Raw genomic sequence first — 17,622 nt, forward strand, 5'->3', positions numbered from 1 at the left:
TCCGCAAACTTGCTCACCCAACCTTCTAACCCCTCCTCCAGGTCATTTATAAAAATGACAAACAGCAATGGTCCCAAAACAGATCCTTGCGGAACACCGCTAGTGACGGCACTCCAAGATGAACCTTTGCCATCAACTACTACCCTCTGTCTTCTTCCAGCCAGCCAACTCCTAATCCAAACCTCCAACTCACCCTCAATGCCATACCTCCGTATTTTTTGCAGTAGTCTACCATGGGGAACCTTATCAAACGCCTTTCTAAAATCCATATACACCACATCTACTGCTTTCCCCTCGTCCACCTCCTTAGTCACCTTCTCAAAGAATTCAATAAGGTTTGTGAGGCATGACCTGCCCTTCACAAAACCATGCTGACTATCCTTGATCACATTATTCCTATCCAGATGTTTATAAATCCTATCCCTTACAATTCTCTCTAAGATTTTGCCCACAACAGAAGTGAGACTCACCGGCCTATAGTTGCTAGGGTTATCCCTACTCCCCTTCTTGAACAAGGGAACCACATTTGCTAGCCTCCAATCTTCTGGCACTACTCCTGTAGACAACGAGGACATAAAAATCAAGGCCAATGGCTCTGCAATCTCCTCCCTTGCTTCCCAGAGAATCCTAGGATAAATGCCATCAGGCCCAGGGGACTTATCTATTTTCACCCTTTCCAGAATTTCCAACACCTCTTCTCTACATACCTCAAAGCCATCCATTCTACTTAATTGTGACTCAGTACTCACATTGACAACAATGTCCTGTTCCTGATTGAATACTGACGAAAAGTATTCATTCAGTGTCTCCCCAATCTCTTCAACCTCCACACGCAACTTCCCACTACTATCCTTGACTGGATCTATTCCTACCCTAGTCATTCTTTTATTCCTGACATACCTATATAAAGCCTTAGGGTTTTCCCTAATCCTACCAACTAAGGACCTTTCATGTCCCCTCCTTGCTGCTCTTAGCTCTCTCTTCAGGTCCTTCCTGGCTACCTTATAACTCTCAATCGCCCCAATTGAACCTTCACACCTCATCTTTACATAGGCCGCCCTCTTCCATTTAACAAGGGATTCCAATTCCTTATTAAACCACGGCTCCCTCACACGACCCTTTCCTCCCTGCCTGACGGGCACATACTTATCAAGGACACTCAATAGTTGCTCCTTGAACAAGCTCCACATATCAATTACACCCTTGCCTTGAAGCTTACTTTTCCAGGCCACACATCCTAAGTCATGCCTCACAGCATCATAATTTCACTGCCCCCATCTATAACTCTTGCCCTGCAGTGCACACTTATCCCTCTCCATCACAAGAGTAAAAGTCACCGAATTGTGGTCACTGTCCCCAAAGTGCTCACCGACCTCTAATTCTAACACCTGGCCTGGTTCATTACCCAGAACCAAATCCAGTATGGCCTCACCTCTTGTTGGCCTATCTACATATTGTGTCAGGAAACCCTCCTGCACACATTGGACAAACACTGACCCATCTAACGAACTTGAGCTATAGCTTTCCCAATTAATATCAGGAAAGTTAAAGTCCCCCATAACAACCACCCTATTACTTTCACTCTTCTCTTGAATCATCCTCGCAATCCTTTCTTCTACGTTTCTAGGACTATTAGGCGGCCTGTAAAAAACTCCTAACAGGGTGAGCTCACCTTTCCTATTCCTAACTTCAGCCCAAACTACCTCAGATGGCGAGTCTTCATCCATCGTCCTTTCCACAGCTGTAATACTATCTTTGACAAGCAATGCCACACCTCCCCCTCTTTTACCCCCACCTCTGACCCTACTAAAACATTTAAACCCTGGAACCTGCAACAGCCAATCCTGCCCCTGTTCTACCCATGTCTCCGTAATAGCCACAACATCGAAGTCCCAGGTACCAACCCACGCTGCAAGTTCACCTACCTTATTTCGTATACTTCTTGCATTGAAGTATACACACTTCAAACCACTTTCCTGTTTACAGGCACCCTCCTTTGAAATTGATGCCATGTTCCTAACCTCCCTACACTCCAGGTCCTGCACCCTAAAGCTACAGTCTGGGTTCCCATGCCCCTGCAGAGTTAGTTTAAACCCCCCCCAAGAGCACTAGCAAACCTCCCACCAAGGATACTGGTGCCCCTCAGGTTCAGGTGTAGACCATCCTGTTTATAGAAGTCCCACCTTCCCCAGAAAGAACCCCAGTTATCCAAATACCGGAATCCCTCACTCCTGCACCATCGCTGTAGCCACGCATTTAACTGTTCTCTCTCCCTATTCCTCGACTCTCTATCACATGGCACGGGTAACAAACCAGAGACAACAACTCTGTTCGTTCTAACTCTGAGCTTCCAACCTAGCTCCCTGAAAGCCTGCCTAACATCCTCAGCGCTCCTCCTACCTATGTCATTGGTGCCAATGTGGACCATGACTTCGGGCTGCTCCCCCTCCCCCTTAAGGACCCAGAAAACACGATCAGAGACATCATGTACCCTTGCACCTGGGAGGCAACATACCAAACGTGAGTCTCTCTCGTTCCCACAAAACCTCCTATCTGTGCCCCGAACTATCGAGTCGGGGCACATTTCCTTAAGACTTATCCCACAACTTCTGTTTATCCTGTCTTGTCCGTGACAAACTCTTATCTCTGACTCCCATAAGGGTGTTTGACGTCAGTCTATTGTAGATTATTGATTAGGCATATCTTTTCTTCTATCAGCATCTATTTCCATCCTGAGGCCACTTTGACCTCTTTGATTAGGGTTAGTTCCTGTGTCTCCGAGTAGGGGGAAACAGATGCTTTCCTGTTTGCCCATATATCCACCATTGTTCTGTATTCACGTCTCATGCTAACATATTCTTTCTTTTTGCTGAATATGTATTTTCTCATTCCTGTTCTGTATCAGAATTTATACTTGCAGAAATAACATTAATTCATTTATATCCCACAATTTCCCCTTTTTCTTTTCATTACTATCTGTTATCTTCTGCACTTTTGTCTCTTTTTTTTTAAACATTGTTCCCAAAATTCGCAAGCATCATTTCAGAGATTTCACCATCTTAGTCTCACTCATCTCCTTATTATTTAGTTGATAAAGTTCCTCTGTCAAATTTCCCCTCAGGGGCATTCGTTTCATCAAGGCTGTTTCAATCAGCCTCTGGGTGAGCCCTCGTATACAGGGTATGATACAACAGCCAATGGCCACCAATACCCCGACTACTACTATCAGGGAAGTAAGGATAGAAACCACCACCCCCTTCCATTTTCCAAACCAGGATTCAAGCCACCCTGTGAGAGATGTGTCTACTCCTGAATTCTCAGCCAGTTCCTCTGCTAAGGTAGTCAATCCCCGTAAGGCCCGAGTAATTGAACCATCAAGCGCAGTGTTATTAGGAATAAAGGTACAACAGCTTCCTCCTAACATCACACATACACCCCCTTTCTCTGCTAAAATCATATCAAGGGCTATTCTGTTTTCCCATGCCATCCTACTCGTCGCATCAAGCTGTTCTGATATTCCTTTAACCGCCTCTCTTGTATAATTTATAAATCGCTGTTGATTATAGAAAATGTAATTTATCCAGTCTACATTTTTATTAATTGTTACCCACCAAAAGAGAGCTGACTCAAAGCCTGCTGCAATCTGGTTACGAGCCTTGAATTCATCAGGTACTCCCCTAGGAACTCCTACCGAATCAAGATAAATCCTGTCATCAAAAGAAGTATCTAACAGTAATCTCTTACCCCTTCCCCTTTTTCTTACTATCTTCTCCTTCTCAAATGCCAAGGTAAATGGAATTGCCAATTGTACAATTGCGCATATCCCTTTCCAATCCGGAGATAGGGTGGGTCTCAATATTTTTCCTCCCCAGTACCACCACAGATCCGCTCGGGGAACCTTTAATGCTGAGTAGTTCCCTCCCTTCTCCATTTCGGTAACATTCTTAATCTCTGTACATTATTTCAGCTCCCCCAAATGTCTCGACCGACTCGAACCTCGCCTGTGCACAGATGACGTGTGATTTCCAACTGCGGCGGAAAATGTGGGGGGAACCTTTGCATCTTTCTCCTCCAAGGGAGGGAACATCAGAGATAGGGAGGTACAATTCCTATCATTCCATGCAGTCTCATCCTGATACAGGGCTATCATACATTTCATGCCCTTCCTGTCTCGCTTCCACCCGAGCGGAAAGGGAACCACCTGAGCCACTGGCCTACCGGAGGCACATGCATAGCAATTGCTTTTGTTCAGACTTTTTACAGTATACTTTACACATTCAACCCAGGAATTTGCATCCCCGTACCCAGTCTCTATCTCGATGGTCTGTTTCAAATCCTTTACCTCTATAATTTTTACTACTTTAGGATCATCAGGAAGGGTGAAAGGTTGTATCTCATTACCCAGTAATTCTACCCGTTTTCCCTGTCTTACGCTAATTCGAAAACAACAGCCCACAAACTCCTTCCCATTTGCTTTCATTTCAATCCCAAATGTTTCATTTAATTGTACCTCATAAGTGCCACCTCCCAAAACTGCTTCGTGCCATGTGGTTTTCCTTATCGTTAAATATATGGGGTTACACTTTTTATTGGGACAATCGCGTGCTGGTCGGAAGGGGGCCCGGTGTATTGTGACAAGACCATTATACCAGGTACTCTCCCCGAGGCCATCCCCATAGGACTTAAGATGTATCTCTGAGTTGCGGTATTGTCTCTGATTAGCTACATTCTCACAATTTACTAAGCTACATACATCAGTGTCTATTACTTGTGGATTATCAGACTCCGGAACCATTAATAATACATATGAAAATGATATTTGACAAAATCCTAATACGAAGAGGGCTAGCATCATAACTCTAAGCATTCCCAGTATTCTAATCACTATGCTAAAACACAAAAAGGCTTAATATACAATCTTACAGAAATAATCCCGTGCTCGCGTCGCCACTGTATAGTCAATTACTCAAAGTCTCTTTAGTCTGAGTTTCAGCGGGTCTTGCGTTGATTCGGCTGTCCAGACTTCTTCCTCAACTGGAGGGTCCACTGGCCCTTTGATCCGAGTATAATGAGTCCAGCCTTTCTCCGCCGTCCTTATTGCCGTTTTGGTAGTCAAAATAGCCTGATACGGCCCTTCCCAGTCTGGCTGCAGCTTAGTCTCTGTCCATGATTTTATTAAGACCCAATCTCCTGGCCAGATGGGGTGAACAGCAAATTCAAGGGGTGGAGTCTGTGCCAATAGACCCTGTTTTCTGAGGAAAGATAAAGAGGAGGGCAAGCCCAGTATATACTTCTTTAAAAACAAATCTTTAGTTTCGGGAATTGGCAATTCTCCCTGCGTTCCCAGATAAGGTAATCCAAATAAGATTTCATAGGGGGATAGTCCCAAATCTTTCCTCGGGGCTGTTCGTACTCGCAAGAGAGCTATAGGTAAACATTTGGTCCAAGGGAGTCTGGTTTCTATGATCAATTTAGAGAGCTGTCGTTTGAGTGTTTGGTTTATTCTCTCAACTCTTCCTGATGATGGCGGATGCCATGGAGTATGGAATTCCCAGGAAATCCCCAACCCCTTCATTACCCCCTGTAACACTTTAGAGGTAAAATGAGTTCCTTGGTCGGAATCTATACGGTTCACTAACCCATATCGGGGAATTATGTGCTCTAATATTGTTTTAGACACCCCATTCGCAGTGGCGGTAGCTAGGGGGTATGCTTCAACCCAACCAGATAAATGATCTACTATGACCAACATATATTTTAGTCTTCCTACTCTAGGCAGTTAAGTATAATCTTCTTGTATACTCTGGAAGGGTCTCAATCCTGGGTCTCTTCCTCCCTGGGCCTGTTTTCTCAGAACTTTTTTATTTACCTTTCTGCATATTATGCATCCCTCACATATTTGTTTAGCAATGGTATATATCTCTTTACATCCATATTCCCTAAGAACTAAATCACACATTGCTTGTACTCCCCAGTGACTGCCTTGGTGTAAGATAGCCATAATCTCCCGCATCGTCATTTTGTTTAACATTTCCCTTCCATCAGGTAACCTCCAATGCCCGTCAGCTGTCTTTGTAGCCCCTAAATCTCTCAATTCTCTTTCTTCTCTTTCAGTAAATATAGGAGTTCCCCTAGGACCTGGGACAGTAGGTATTAGGGAATGAATCACCACTTCTTGTGGATTCAGGGCGGCTTCCCTAGCCACTTCATTAGCTAATCTATTTCCCCTAACCTCTGGTTCATTTCCTTTCTGATGACCATTTACGTGCACTATGGCTATCTCTCGGGGGAGTAATAAAGATTCCAAGACCCGTTTAATCAATTCTTCATGAACTAATTCCTTCCCCCGGCTATTGATCAATCCTCTTTCCTGCCATATCTTTCCGAACGTGTGCAAAACACCAAATGCATATTTAGAATCAGTGTATACTATTCCCTCTTTACTTTCTAATGTCCTAAGGGCTCTCTCCAATGCATAGAGTTCGCAGGTCTGAGCTGACCACCTATTTGGCAACTTTCCTGCCTCCACTACACTACTTTTTGTCCCATCTATAACTGCATACCCATTATGCCTTTTCCCTTCAATCACCCGGGATGACCCGTCTATAAAAAATCTAGCCCCTGCATGAAGTGGAACATCTCTCAGGTCCATACGGACCTTAGTTTGGTATTCAATAATGTCAAGGCAGTTGTGCCCTGGATTCTGAGGAGAGTCCCCTTCCCCTTTCCAAAGAAAAGCAGCTGGATTTAAACAATTGTCGGTGACTAGCACTAAATCATCCTTTTCTATCAGTATCGCCTCATATTTCAAAATCCACGAGTCTGTCAACCATCGCCCAGCTTTTTGGTTTAGGATTGTTCTCACTTGATGTGGAGTGCTTACTATTAGGGCTCCCCCAAATGTAAGCTTTCTGCTTTCCTCCACCAACAGTGCAGTGGCAGCCAAAGCCTGCACACACTCAGGCCACCCTCGGGATACTGTATCCAATAGCTTTGAAAGATATGCTACTGGTTGTTTCATCCCTCCCCACCTCTGAGTTAATACTCCCAAAGCCGCTCCCTTATCTACGGTGACAAAGAGGTGGAAGGGTTTATCTAGGGAAGGTAAGGCTAACACGGGGGCATAAATCAAATCTCTTTTGAGTTTCTCGACTAGTTCTTTTTCCTCATCATTCCAATTTAAATGTTCTGGCTCCCCCTCTATTAGTTTGAGATATAATTTCCTAGTCTTCTGAGCATAGGAATCTATCCACAATCTGCAATATCCCGTTAGACCCAAGAATTTGCGTAACTCTCGTTTAGTGCTGGACAGTGGCATCCCCACTCTTCCCTCTATCCGCTCCGGGCTTATCTTTCGCTTACCCTCACTCACTAAATGTCCCAAGTATTTTACTTCTTGCTCCACATATTGTAATTTGTTTTTAGATACTCGCAGACCCTGCTGGCCCAGAAAATTCAATAATTTGTTAGTGGCTTCTACTACTCTTTCTCTTCTTATTCCTGATACTAAGTTCCATCAGATTTCCGCACTGGTAGAATTGGGGTATTATAAGGAGACATACATGGTTCCAATAGTCCATCTCTAATCAGTCCCTCAATTACTGGCTGCAGTCCCCGTTTACCTTCTATGGAAATAGGATATTGTCGTTCACAGACAACGTCCCGTTTCCGTTTTAAATTTATTAAAAGGGGAGGGATCTGTAGTTTTCCACGATTCCCTTCTCTAGCCATACAATAGGGTCTATCTTTTCTCTGCGTCCTCTGTCAACATTGCCAGTTGTACAACTAATTCTTTTTCCTGAATTCCAATCTCCAGTCCTAAAAGGATAATTAGGTCTCTCCCCAGTAAGTTACTTCCTATATCAGGGATATACAGCAGTTCCCCCGTAACCCTACCTTTAGGACCTTCTATCATCATAGGTTCAAATAGTGGAACAGTAAATCCTTCCCCTTTCACCCCCCAAACAGTAATTGACCGTGTTAACATTTCTACTTTCTTTGGTTTAAAATTTAGCGATGACTGTGCTGCCCCCGTATCTACTAGGAAGACTACCTCTTCCCTACAGGGTCCCACCTTCAAGTTTATCAAGGGTTCCTGGTGGGCCCCCGAGGGCAGGAACCCCTGACACCCCTATTCTTCATCATAATTCATAAGCGGAATTGCCTTTTCTTCCCTTTGTAGATCAGGACACTCCCGCTTAAAATGCCCTATCTTTCCACAATAATAGCATCCTGCCTGTAGCGACTTCCATCTCTGCCCCTGTCGCTCAAACCCTCTATCAAATGTTCCCCCTTGTCCTCTCCCTCTCCCTCTCCCTCTTCCTCTTCCTCTCTGTCCTACATGCTGCCTCCTGCCGCTCCGGTTGCCCACTATCGGTTCCATTCTCCTCTTAATTACCTCATCCACCGTAGCTACCATCATTTTCGCCTTCTGTTTTTGTCTCTCATCCTCCCTCTTTACAAATACTTTCTGTGCCTCTCTCAACAATTCATCTAATGGTTTTTCGCTCCATCCTTCTATCTTCTGTATCTTTCTCTGTATGTCTGGCCATGCTTTTGTCACAAAATGTACTTTCAAAAGACCCTGTGCCACTGGGTCCTCAGGGTTCATTCCAGAGTATTTCCGCATTGAGTCCCTTAATCTTTGCAAGAAGGCTGAGGGAGTCTCATCTTTCTCCTGTCTAATTTCAAAGGCTTTAATCAAATTCTGTGACTTCGGAACTACCTCTCTTATTCCTTTTAGAATCAGGTCTTTCAATTCCCTCATTTCTTCTCTATGCTCCGGGTTTTGGTTTTCCCACTGGGGGTCTCTGAGGGGAAACTTCACCTCTCCCTGTCCAGCATCCCCATCTCCAATCGGGTGTTCCCTGTCCCATATTTTAATGGCAGCTCCTCTTATAAGTCCCCTCTCCTCCCCAGTAAATAGTATATTCAAAATAGACATTAACTCAGCCCAGGTATACAGACTGGGCCCCAAAAATTGATCAATTTGTTCAGACAACCCCACTGGATCCTCAACCAGGACCTTCATTTCCTTTTTAAATGTTCTGACCTCCCCACTGGTGAGGGGGGCACTTACAAACCCAATCTCTTTGTCCCCTATGGGTACCTCCCGAAGGGGATAAGTCGTTACGTTTTTCCCCTTTTTCTTTTGTTTTCCCCCCTTAGACTTTGATTTAGATTCTCCGGAGGCCTCCTCTACATCTACTGTAGCTTCCCTTTCTTTTGCTGAGGATTGAGGGTCAGGAACAACAACATCCCCAGCCCCTGTCCCTTCGTCCTCCTCTTGTGAATCATCTGTTCCCTGTCTGTCTGTCTGTCCCCCTTCCCCTTGTTCACCTAACCTGATTTTATGGTACGGGGGGGGGCAAACAGTTAAGAGGATCCCAGGGACTAGGTGGGGCAGAGGGGGAATCCTTTGTCTTTACTAACATCATTCCCAAACTGCCCTTCCAACAGGATGCATAATCCGCCTCCTCTTGACTAAAAGGTTGTTTTCCATTCACATACAACCCTAAATACTAACAGACCCAATCCTCGTCCGAACCATACTTTGGCCAGAAGACAGACGGACGAAGGATTGGTTCTTTGGTCCACACTAAACAACAATATTTAATCATTGTCTTTTTATCTTTTGCCCTTGTACAAGTATTACTTGTCCAATCCCGCAACATCCTCCCCGACAGACTTTCAGGAGGAATGTTACCAGGGACTTTTTCGTCCCTTACTCCATGACAGCTACTCTGCCTACCCCCCATTTTCCCGGGGCCCTCGCTAATCCCTCAGCGAGTAAATTGCTCTTTTCCCGGCCACCAAGGCAATACTTAAAAGTCTGTTTTTCTTACCTTGGTCTGTGCACAGAATTGTCTGGCCCCTTTTGTCACCGTATCTTCTATCAAGCTCCTATCACTGTCTGATTCAGATGTCTCTCCTATAGGATTCACATCAGTCACCCAAGGGAGCAGACCAAACCGGGACACGAGACCGCTCCTCAATGGGGAACGGGACGCGTCTTCCCAGTGTCCAAGGCCAGCCACTCCCCCCGGTGATGGAAGAAAATCCCGAACACGAGCCCCCAATTGTGAGAAACAAAAGCTCACTCACTTTAATAATTTCAGTCCGAGACAAAATTCCTGAACAGCAGCGTCTTTTTATTTATACACCTTTAGGCGGGTGCTTTGTCTAATTACCAGGTAAGGCAATGACAAAATGCACAGTATATCCCAAAAAACCCTTGCAATTTATACTGTTTTTTCCCATATGTTTTCCTTATTCCATTGTCTGTTCCCTGCTTCGCTTACGTCACTCATTTCCTTAAGACTTATCCCACAACTTCTGTTTATCCTGTCTTGTCCGTGACAAACTCTTATCTCTGACTCCCATAAGGGTGTTTGACGTCAGTCTATTATAGGTTATTGATTAGGCATATCTTTTCTTCTATCAGCATCTATTTCCATCCAGAGGCCACTTTGACCTCTTTGATTAGGGTTAGTTCCTGTGTCTCCGAGTAGGGGGAAACAGATGCTTTCCTGTTTGCCCATATATCCACCATTGTTCTGTATTCACGTCTCATGCTAACATATTCTTTCTTTTTGCTGAATATGTATTTTCTCATTCCTGTTCTGTATCAGAATTTATACTTGCAGAAATAACATTAATTCATTTATATCCCACACATTCACACTGACTCTACTTCATGATCTGATGCCAAATGCTTTCTCTGTAATGCCTTTGTTATCCATTATCGTTAGCGTTGCCCATTTTGCTTGAATTTCCACAAGTTGAATATTTATGTTCCACCTTTTGTTCACCCTGGAACCATGTCTCACTGCTGTCTAAATCTATTTTATCTCTGTGTCACAAATCCATCTACCCTATTGCAGAGATTTTGTCCATTCCAAACAAAACATAACTGACTCTTTCCCACAATTTCCTGTCACAAATCGATTCACTGATGTACAGTTTTAACTAAACTTTTTCCCATCCTGTTCCTTTCTGCTTGTCTTCAGCCACATTCCCATGCTGTTCCGATGCTTCACCTTTTCTATTTGGATTTGGAAAGCTCCTTTCACCTGAACCCGGTCCCTGCATCCTCTCTGTCAGTTTAAAGCCCTGTCCATAAACCTACCGACATGATTGGCCAGGACACTGCTCCCATCATGGTTCCAGTGGGGCCCAGTGCAACGGGATTGTTTTTATTAACTCATGGGATGTTGGTATCTCTGTCTGACCTGCCTTTCTATCCCAGCCCTAGCTGCCCTTGAACTGAGTAACTTGCTCGGCCATTTCAGAGGGTCATTGAGAGACAAACACTTTGCTGTGGGTATTTTGTGCAGACCAAATGAGGATAGGAGATGTCCTTCTCGAAATGACAAGTGTTTGTATTTTTTGTACATCAGCAATTATCTCATATTTATTTATGGATTATTAATTATTATCTTTAAAACTATTGTTTTCAGATTCCCCCATTTCTGATGGTGGGATTCAAACATGATTCCCTGAACATTAGCTGAGGTTTTGGATACATGCTCTAGCAATAATTCCACTAGGCCATCACTTCGCCTGCTCACAGATTGCTCATTCCTGACCAGTTATACCATCATGAAGCAGAACCCCTTCTTCCCACACAATTGATTGATTCTGAGGCCTTCTGACATGATTGTTTGAGCCTGATACTTTCCAGCACTTTGGTGATATCACACAGTATCTCTCTCCATGTGGTATCCCTCACTGTGTGGATCTAATTGCTGCTTCTGTCAATTCCCCTCACTCTTATAGTTACTCCAGATCCTGAGTCAACAGAATTCTCCACTCCAGAGAGACGCAGCAGCACAGGCCAGGGACAGAGTCTGGGATTTTCCAGATCTCTGTTTTACTCAGGACCATTCTCCATGTGTAACTCTCACTACAGCAGTATAAATTCCAATTCTGTCTATTTGTCTGTTTCCTGTAGGTACTCAGGAAGGTCAATAGATTTCACTGGGTGCTGGGTGTCTCGTCCATCACCACATTGAAGATGTTTGATCAGCCAGAGAGACAAAGGGCAGGGAGATCTGGAGCCTTCAATAAATCCTGCAGTGAGGTAATCACTCACAGTGCACAGAGCAGAGAGCAATGAGAGGGCTCCATATATCGGCTAACAAGACATGACATAGATACAGTGCTGGAGGGGGAGCAGAGTACAGACAAACCTCAGGCTCAATCACCACCCTGTTGTAAGTTTTGTTGTACTGAGACAGTTTCGGGAGTGTCATAGTTGTCAATCCAGGCCTGTGCTGTCTTCGTGAGCATCAGTACAATAGAGGGGAAAGCAGGCTTCCCAAGCAGGTGGGAATGCTGCCTGGGATTTCTCTTCTGTATTTCCCTCTCCAACATTGTATGTATGGCATGTCGCATGGACCAGTGTCTTCAATAATTTTTAACTCCTATAACAGTTCCTGTCCCTGTAACCTCCTCCCTTCCCTACAGTCCCTCCACATATTTGAAATGTACTGCATTCCAGCCTACCATCCCTATCTCTGTAACTTGCTTCAGTGTCTCGTGTGCCTTATCTCGGTAGTCTCCTCCTCCAATGACAGAGTCATGCAGCACGGAAACAGAACCTTTGCTTTGATCCAAATAGTCGATGCTGAACACGGTTCCTGAACGAGTCGCGTTTCCCTGCAATTGGCCCATATCCTTTCAAACCTTCTCCTCTCCATGTATCCACCCAAATGTCTTTTCCATGTTGTCATTGTGCTTCTCTCCATCACTTCCCCTGGCAGCTCATTCAATTTGTGCACCATGCTCTGTGAAAAATGTTCTCCTCTGATCCCTCTTAAGTCTTCCCTCTCCCACCTCATATTTCTGCCCTCCAGTTATGGACTCCCCTATCCTGGGGTAGAGACCTTCACTATTCACCTTACCTGTACCCCTCATGGTTTATAAACCTTTATAAGGTCACCCCTTAGCCACCTACGCCCAATGGAAATACGAAGGACAATGATATAAATATTTCTGCTCGTGTCCCTGCCACTACTTTGCTACAATGTTCTGGGATACAGTTGTTCAGGACCTAGGGCTTTTTCTACGTTTGTGTTCTAAGACATCCAGCACCACCTCTCCTGTAATGGGGACTCTTTACAAGACATCACTGTTTCTTTCCCTTTGTTTTCTAGTCTTTGTCCACAGTACGTTCTGACATGAAACATTCATTTAGGGTCTCGCGCATCTCCTGTGGTTGCACACTTGAGGGGCCTTATTGTCTCTCTAGTTGCTTTTTTGTACTTGTATGCTGTAGAATTTCCTTGCATTCTCCTTATCCATATCTGCCAAAGCTATCTCATTCCCACTGTTGTGCTTTCCAGCTTATCCACCCTATCCTTGTAAGTCAAACCCTCCAGTATCATCACATCTTCGTCAGTCTTTGCTCTGTGTACATTTTCAGAAAATGCTTCCTAAATCGGGAAAATCAGGATTCAACACAGTACTTCAACTGGGGACCCAGCAATGTCTTGTACAGCCGTATAATGATGTACCAACTCAATGCTCTGACCCATGAGGGCAAGTGTACCTAATGTGCTTTCACCATCCTGTCCACCTGTGATGCCACTTAGAAGGAACAATGTCACTGCACCCCTTGGTCTCTGTCTGTTCGACAGCCAGAGACCCGGGTTCAATTCCCGACTCAGGCGACTGACTGTGTGGAGTTTGCACGTTCTCCCCGTGTCTGCGTGGGTTTCCTCCGGGGGCACCAGTTTCCTCCCACAGTCCAAAGATGTGCAAGTCAGGTGAATTGGCCATGCTAAATTGCCCGTAGTGTTAGGTAAAGGGGTAAATGTAGGGGTATGGGTGGGTTACGCTTTGGCGGGTTGGTGTGGACTTGTTGGGCCGAAGGGCCTGTTTCCACACTGTAAGTAATCTAATCGAATCTAATCTAATCTAAACAGTGTTCATCATCCCTGTTTTGTCTTAACAAAATCCATTAATTAAAATCCATCTTTCATTCCTTGACCCACTTGTCTAGTTGATCAAGAGCCTCTTCGGTAACTGTCTTCACTCCCCACTATAACACTTATTTTGCTTACTAGCAATGATTCCTATATTCTCGTTTATGTAAATAATGCACATGTGGCCCCAGCACCAATCCTTATGGCACACCGCTGGTCAGAGCCTCCAGTCCACACAACAACCCTCTCCCACTACCCTCTGTCTCCTACTGTCAAGCCCATTTTGTGTCCGTTTGTCTCGCTCTCCCTGATCCCATGTGATCTAACCTTACTAACCAGTGCACCAGGCTAAACCCTGCCTAAGGCCTTGCTGAAGTCAGGATAGACAGTGTCTACTGCTCTGTCTTCATCTATCTTGTTAATCACCTCTTCAACAAACTCAGTCAAGTTTGCGAGACACTACTTTGTACGCACAAAGCTGTGTTAGTGATCCCTAATCAATCCTTGCCTTTCCAACTGCATGTAACTCCTGTCCCGCAGAATCGCTTCCAACAACATTCACACCACTGACATCAAGCTAACTAGTGTTTAGGTCCCTGGTTTTCCATCACAGCCTTTCTTAAATACTGGCACAACATTACTGACCCTCCAGACTCCCAGCTCATTACCTGTAGCTGACTTTGATAGAAATGTCTCTCTAAGGGACCCCGCAATTTCTTCCCTAACCCCCCCTCCCTCAAATGTCATGGGATACACCTGATTAGTTCCGAGAGAGTTGTCTAATTTTTAGGCGTTTTAAAACCTTCAGCACTTCCTGTTCGCCAATGTGGACTCTTGTGAAGACATCACTGTTTATTTCCCTGACTTCCCCAGAGTTTCTCCACAGTAAGTTCTGATGTGAAATTTATGTTCAAACTGATAGAAGTGTGGTAATTTTGCCAAAGTGCTCCCCTACAGACACTTCAGTCCCTTTCCCTACTTTTGTTTCCCAAGGGGAGGTCAGGTTTTATCCCTTTCTGCAGTCAGGCCATTTCCATATTGACTGAGACAGTTTTCTTGAACATACTGAACGAATTCGTCCCATCCAAGCTGTGTACATTATGGCAGTCCCAGTCTAGGTATGGAAAATTAAAATCCCTGACCTTTACAACCCTCAGATATTCTTAGATATCTGAGATCTCCTGATCTATTTGCTGCTCTATTTCCCGTTGACTATTGGGGGCCTGTAATTCCGTCATATCAAAGTGATGACTCATTCTTATTTCTCAGTTCCACCAAGAGAATTTCATTGGGCAATCCCCAGGCATATCCTCTCTAAGTGCTGCAGTGATTTTTTTCACTAATCAAGAACTCCACTCTCCCTCCACTTTTGCTTCCTGTTCTGTCCTTCCTCGAGCATCTGTCCCTGGAACATTGAGCTGCCGGTCCTGTCCCTCCCTCAGCTGTTTGATTAGATTACTTACAGTGTGGAAACAGGCCCTTCGGCCCAACAAGTCCACACCGACCCGCCGAAGCCTATACCACCCAGACCCATACTCCTACATTTACCCCTTCACCTAACACTAGGGGCAATTTAGCATGGCCAATTCACCTAACCTGCACATTTTTGGATTGTGGGAGGAAACCGGAGCACCCGGAGAAAACCCACGCAGACACGGGGAGAATGTGCAAACTCCACACAGAGTCGCCTGAGGCGGGAGTTGAACCCGGGTCTCTGGTGCTGTGAGGCAGCAGTGCTAACCACTGTGCCACAGTGCCGCCTGTTGTTCTGTAATACCTGTGAATTTTCAGTCCCATGTTCCCATCCATGCCATGCGCTCATCTGCCTTATCTGTCAGGCCTTTTACATCAAAGTAAGTGCAGTTTTATTGATCGGTTTTCCCTCATTGCCTGCCTTATCGATTGAAATGACTCTTTGAAATTCAGTCCCAACCTCAACCTTTAGACTGTAGCCCGAAACCATCCCCCTCACTGTGGACAACACCCTCACCCTTCATGTCATCTGTAAACCTTCTGCTATCACATCCAACTCATTAATGTACATAATAAACAGTGATGGTTCCTGCACAGATCCCTGTGGTACATCCGCTGGTGAAAGGCTTCTCATCACAGAAACAACTCTTCACCAGTTTTGGATCCAATTTGCCAACTTTCCTTGGATCGTAGTGGCTCTTCCCTTTTGGACCAGCCTTCCATGTGGGACCTTGTCAAAGGCCTTAATGAATTCCATGGAACCCACAACATCTGCACTGCCCTCATCAATATTTTCAATCGTAATTTCAAAGAAAACTGCACTGAATTCATCAGACAGGATCTTCCTTTACCAAATCCGTGCTGACTATTGATTCAAACTGTCCCTCAGAATTGTTCCCAATAATTTCCCTTCCCCTGCTGTCAGACTATCTGCTCTCTAATTACCTGGCCTATCCTTTGGGTCCAGTGACCACAACTGTCTTCGTTTTAACATAGTTATGGAAAAAGATCAGACAGGTTGACAGATTAAGGTGTGAAACTGGAGCAGGGCCAGATTTGGGGCCATTAGGCAGGATCGAGCAGAGGTAGATTGGGGAATTAAAAATCACACAACACCAGGTTATAGTCCAACAGGTTTATTTTGAAGCACTAGCTTTTGAAGCGCAGGTGATCATCCTAAAAGATGAAAGGCTTAAACTAAATGTGTTTGATATTACATTCCATGACACTCCTATCCTGTTGCTATAAATTCTGAGCCTTATGATTGTGCTCCACAACCACCTGATGAAGTAGCGCTCCGAAACCTAGTGCCTCCAGATAAATCTGCTGGAATGTAAGTTGGTGTTGTGTGATTTTTAACTTTGTACACCCCAGTCCAACACCGGCTCCTCCACATTATGACTATCATCGATTGGGCGAGTCTGTTTGAAGAAAAATGAATGACTGGCAAACGGGAGGCTTCTAAAAGTGTGATCTCAAGTATGTCCCTGTTAGAGTGAAGGGAAAATCTGGCAGGTTCAGGGATCCCTGGCTGATGAGGGATATTGTGGCTCTGTTCAGGAAAAAGAAAACCGCATACATAGAGTTTAAGCTATTTGTATCTTCTTCCAGTCCTAAAGATATGATCAATCTGTGGAGACCCTGCAATCCTCTCAGGTCCCTGCGCACTCCTGATCTATAGATCTCACTGCAATGACTGTGACTATCTGATCCAGTTCCGAAAAGACTCACTATCTGTGTAACATCCTCCCTTGCCTATCACCCATCCTGTCAATGTCAGGTCTTCCAGTCTGTCCATCATCCACCCATCTCCATAACCTTCTCCATCTCTATAACCTTCTCCACCTCTTACACCCCTATCTGTGTAAATGTCACCTTCCTCTACAAACTGTCCCACTTTGACCAAACTGCAGGACGTTACTAATGCTCCCTTATCTGTGAAACTGTCTCCAACCAAAATGGATGTCCTTTTCTCCCGGTACAATTGTCAGACACCACACCCTCTTTATCTAAATAACCTGCAGAACCTAAGCCTTTCAGTAACTATAAACAACTTCAGTCACGACTACCCTCCACATATCTGTTTGTTCTTCTAATCTATAAAACCGTCGAGATTTCTGTAATCTGCTCCATTCACATAAAACACTCCTGTCTGTGTAAACTACTCCATTCTACCAACATCCTTATGCTGCATCCCTCCCCATCTCCATGAACTCCTGAA

This window comes from Chiloscyllium plagiosum, unplaced genomic scaffold, assembly GCF_037043375.1.
Source record: "Chiloscyllium plagiosum isolate Xiang-an unplaced genomic scaffold, Cpla_swu_hap1 HiC_scaffold_24, whole genome shotgun sequence".
NCBI classification, from domain to species: domain Eukaryota; kingdom Metazoa; phylum Chordata; class Chondrichthyes; order Orectolobiformes; family Hemiscylliidae; genus Chiloscyllium; species Chiloscyllium plagiosum.